Source organism: Glycine soja, chromosome 18, assembly GCF_004193775.1.
Source record: "Glycine soja cultivar W05 chromosome 18, ASM419377v2, whole genome shotgun sequence".
NCBI lineage: Eukaryota > Viridiplantae > Streptophyta > Magnoliopsida > Fabales > Fabaceae > Glycine > Glycine soja.
This window is the reverse complement of record NC_041019.1, coordinates 44,539,246-44,544,594: the sequence shown is the minus strand read 5'-3', so window position 1 is coordinate 44,544,594 and position 5,349 is coordinate 44,539,246. Positions and strand designations below refer to the sequence as shown.

The window sequence follows — 5,349 nt, the reverse complement described above, 5'->3', positions numbered from 1 at the left end:
ATTGCGATGACAATTTTATAATTAGTGAAATAAAAAAAGCTTTTTACGATTGACATTCTAAGACGGTTATTAAAAACCTAGAATGTATGTTGGAACAATCCTGTAATTTTATGGAATGAAAACTACAACGGGTTTTACTTAAAAACCGCCTTCATTCTCATTCCCAAATTTAAAGTGCAAATCCAAGCTCCATTCTAGGGTTTACTACTTTTTCCCCAGGGTCACATGAAGCGTGCCTCTCCCTCGCATTACCTCAGCCTTCTCATCTGCTCTCTCCCCTTCGTCCCCTGTCGATCCTTTCTCCGACGATGTCTTCGCCAAGTTCCTCCTCACTCCCCTGTCATAATCACAACATCAACATTTCCAAAACGACACCAAGGAGGTTCGAAATGACGATGACGATGAGGACTGCGTGAACAACGGTGTCGTTTCGTTCGCGAAGATCCTCACTCCCTCCGATGCCAACAACGACGACGGCTTCTCCGTGCTGCACTTCTGCACCGACTCGTGCTTCCCTTCGCTGGACTTCCGCGCCAATCCGCCTGTCCAGCTCCTCTCTGTCGCCGACATCCGCGGCGTCGAGTGGCACTTCCGCCACATCTATCACGGCACACCGTGTCGCCACCTCTTCACCACCGGCTGGAGTAAGTTTGTCAACCACAAGAAGCTCGTCGCTAGCAACACCATCATTTTCGTCAAGGACTCCAACGGTAGCGTCTCTGTCGGAATCTGTTGTGTGGCTTGGTTTGTGGCTGCGATCGAGACTCCGCTGCCTGTAGAACGGGAGGATTTTCGTGGTCCGCGATGAGGAGAGTGACTGCGGAGGCCGTGGCGGTATTTTGATAATGCAATTGTTCCTAAATTTTAATTATGAAATATGGAGAAAAGAAACACTCAACTGCACACATGGGAGGTAGTGTTTTTTTGTCTTCTTATAGGTTGGGTTCAGTGTGCCTTATTGATTAGTTATTCTCTAGGAATGTTTGTTATACATATACTATAATACTCCTTCTCGTCTCGAATATACACAAAGAAAAACCTTGTGTCTTGGTCTCAAGTATAAGCAAATTTCAACTAACTTTACCTAATTTGTTATTATTGATGTAAAAATCTATGTTTCCTAGTCTTCGAGATACCATTGAAGATTTAAGGCGTTCATTGCAACCTAAAAAGAGTGCTATTGAGGCATTGCAACAATTAGTTGCAGAAAAGGAACAGGTACAAATGATTTGTTTATTTTCATTGTTGAAGTGTTTATTTGATTTGGATCTCTTATATGTTTATTTAATGTTTTTTCTTGCTGACGTTTGATTATAAGTTTGTCTCATGCAGATTTTTGCATATACAACTTAACTCCATACTCTATTTATGGCTGTAAACTAAACAATTGATGCTTTGCATGTGACTAGTTAATACATAGCAAAGTGGATTTTATAGCCAACTTGTTTCTCAATCACAGATTTACTTTTAGGCCAAAATATATTAATATGTCTACTTCATTCCTTTAAATGGTGTTCCGGACTGAGTCCATTGGGATCCTCTAATGTGACAAGACAACATTTTAGAAATGAAATCTTTCTTTGTCCAACTTAAGTGTTTGCTTTATGTGTTTTTGTCCTCTCCGATTCAAACACCTTTTATGACTTCTCAGATATTTTTCATGACTTTTTATGATATTTTAAAGGCCTATTGTTGTAACTTTTGTCTGCAGTAATAACTGTGTCATGAAACTTGTGTATTTCTGTTATTTGGAAGCACATCACTTAAAAGTTGTTATATATAACTATGTTCCTTGAACAAAATTGTTGACTCAGATGTTGGAAGATATGAGAAGGTTGCTTCAGGCTGCTGAAGAAAAAAGGCAAGCGGCACTAGCTGAGCTCTCAGCTAAACATCAAAAGGTACATGAACTCTAGCATTTTTGGTTGACTGTTTTCATAGTTTATCTTTTAGGAGGACACCATATCTTTGTGTATTCTTTCATCCCTCTTCGAATTTCTTTTACTGAATTAAAGGTTATATTCTATATAATTTGTACTGTGTATTTAGATTGTGCTTTGGCTTCAACACAATGTTTGTTTCTGCAGAATATACAGAGTTTGGAGGCTCAACTTAATGATGCATTGTTCGACAAAAGTAAGGCATTTTTTTTCCATAACAGTGATGATTATGTGTAGGTCAATTGGTCCTACACCTACACCAGGCCCAGTTATACCAGAAAACAGCATCATTCAATCCCAAAGGATTGGTGGACTGAGGATGTGTCCGATCTTAACATAGATCTTTTCAGGTGCATATTAATGGCTATTAAATTCTCTGGCTTAGTCCTTTTAGTTACATTTAGTTACTGATAGTTGTTATGACAAATGATAATCTATTGAACTTGCATTAAAAAATATGGCTTTGGCTTTGTTGCTCAATATTAGAACTTGCAATTGGAGCATTGAAGTATTCAAATTTGATTCTTCCCCATGTACACAGTTAACATAAACCATAGAAAGCGGCACTTGCAATTTGCCAGCGATAGTTTCTAAACTCTGTTTTACTGCTGCAGCACATGATTGACAAGGGGTCTTGTAGGCTTTCGCTTTATATATTATCTTTCTGTTTGTAGAAACCTCTAAGTCGTGATTTGCAATTCTCATGAGCTCAATATTAAGTTTCAAAACTGACAAAAATAAGCTTTCTTTCTTTCTTCACAGTTACTGTTAGTGAAGTAGAGGTCTTGCATGAACTCTACACGAAGTTGAGAAATTCAATTATTGAAGATGGTCTTATTCACAAGGTGAGTTAGGCTTTTAAGTCTAATCCATGCTCTTTAGTGAAATATATGATATCAACCAGGAATCTGTGGAGTCTCCCTTGCACCATCGCGGCAAGTGTGTGAATCCCTTTCTCTCTCTCTGTTTTGAGTCACCGATCCACACTAACTTTTCTAAGGCCAATAATTCTGCATTTTTTGTTTGTTTTATTGTAGCATGAGATTTACTATTGCACCCCTGTTTACCAATGCTCCTAATTTTCCAAGGTTTGTAAAATTTCTCTCAATGCTCCTAATTTTCTTTACACGCTCTAGACTAACTCTTTCAGTGTTTTAAAAAAAATACGCTCTAACACTCTTTGTACATTACATTAATGATTAACCCCATTAATTATTTTAAAATATTACACTATATATCTATAACTATTATAAAAGGAATAACTATTTGGTATCATCTTTTCTTCTGAACATTTTTATCTTTAATTATTATAAATTAGTGTAACATTTTATTTTAATTCTCAACAACAATTATATCTTTTAAAATAAATTACACCAACAATAAAAGTGTTCCCTTTTATTGCCTGTGAGTTAAAATGTTGTAATAGTAAACCCTTTTCCATTGTTTTTTTTTTTCTTTCCAGATTCCTAACGGGCAACATGCTAAGTGGTAATGTACGTGAGTCAGTCTTGATGGATGGAAGCAGTCTGTATATTTCTTACTCAGTGAATTTAACTTTAATATTGCAAAACGTATATTTTATTGTTCCAATGCAAGTGTATTATGAGCTGTTGACGTATATATCTTTCTGCTTCTCTGTATAGGAATTCCTAAATTTGTTTTGTGAGAAAATTATTTTTATTAGGTTACAAATTTTTCTTGTTTATAGATTTTTTTATTCCTCTGCAACACACTATGTACCAAAGTTTTCTAGCAAATGAATATGTTATAAGTCTTCTGGTTCAACTGCTGTAAAATAGCATCTTGGATAGATTCTGCATGAACTGAAGAATATGATTCTGTTATAAGTCTTTTTCTGTTGTTTTAAGAATTTGAGTGAACTTGAGGAGGGGGGGGCTTCTTCCATGTTCAAAGATCTCCAATTGTCCTGCATGTAAGTATATATACTTATTCTATATTTGGGCCCTCTTGCATATTGGTGTCATTAATTACACTTCCCTAGTCATAGAGATAGTGTAACTCATGTGTATTTCTTGTGTATGTGTGATGAGCATTTTCTACTTCTTATTATCTGAAACCATGACTTTTGTTTAGACTTTAGATTCTGATTGTAGTTTGTTTAGATCACCCCATCAAAGTTTTTATTTAACAAAATCAGATTAATTGGATAAGAAATCATCCTTAATAGTGTCACTCTTGTGCATATCACAAGTGCTGCTAAGACTGTGGTAAAAGATCATAGAGTCAATTCCATGTTAAGCAAGAAAATAGAAAAAAGAAAACAAAAAATGATTCATATATGTTTGTTCAGATTCTATTCCCTGCAATGAAGGACATGGGCTGCAGGTTTCTTACAAGCAGCTTGGCGAACACGGCACATCGTTCTTTCACTGATCCCTCCTACGGGCAAGCCCATTTAATAAACTTCATATTTTTTTAGTGAAAACCCATGCCACTAAGAATTTAACAATAAATTAAGTGTTGAACTTAATTTCATTAATTTTAAAAGTACAAGAAATGATTCGAGCAATTGAAATCATCTGAACCAAACCACTCATTTAATAAAATTTAGGATAAAAAATAAATTACATGAAAAATATATAAATGCTTTTAATATTTTAAAAACATAACAAGCATTTAACACTCACTTCATCAGTAAGATGATTAATAAGAAGATATTATATCACCATATAGAAATATTCTTATAAATATTTTTTATGTTGTAAAAAGTGTTAGGAAACAAGGGACACACATGCAAGTCATATGAAGCTAGCCACGACTTTTGTTCTGATTGTAGTTTGCTTTGATCATCCTATCGAAGTCATTAATTTTAACAAAGATTGGATAGGCATTTATGTTAAACACAAGTTAGCAATCATATGATTGGACCAACCTTAGTAGAATTCATCTTGAATATTGCACAAAGAGCGAGCTGTTTGTCTGAATTAAAGGAATAGCATGAGGTTATTTGGACGAAAGATTCCAATAAAAATATCAGTTAGATTAATTTGTTTAAATCTAAATAACATTTTAAAAACCATTTATTGAATAAGTACATAAGATTTAATTATCAGAATAATCAGAAAAATGTTTTTTAAAGCAAAAATAATTGAGACAAGCACGTTTAAATAACATAAAGTTGCTTATTCAATTGAAATAAATAGATAACTAACTTGATTCAGCAAAATGTTAATTTGTCCATAGGTTCTATTCTCCGCGATGGAGGAAATGGGCAGCATGTTTGATTCAAGCATCTTGGCGCAGATAGTTAATATTTGAAAGTTTATTCGGCATTAGAACTAAGCTTCTTAATATTTGAAAATTGTAGTTCTAGCTAATTTAAATATTTTGGCACCATTTTCTTTTGAGATAATTAGATCTCATGATTTTTTTTTCTTTTCCAGATTCT

General features: G+C 34.5%; 1 long non-coding RNA gene across 1 annotated transcript; it reads left to right on the top strand.

Moving 5' to 3' along the window:
• Positions 1-210: 210 nt before the first annotated feature.
• On the top strand, positions 211-3,559 carry LOC114397657. The gene is made up of 7 exons (XR_003663374.1): positions 211-913; positions 1,125-1,218; positions 1,815-1,901; positions 2,088-2,290; positions 2,703-2,785; positions 2,978-3,028; positions 3,403-3,559. It is a non-coding gene; the product is annotated as an uncharacterized LOC114397657 (long non-coding RNA).
• The last annotated feature ends 1,790 nt before the right edge of the window (positions 3,560-5,349 follow it).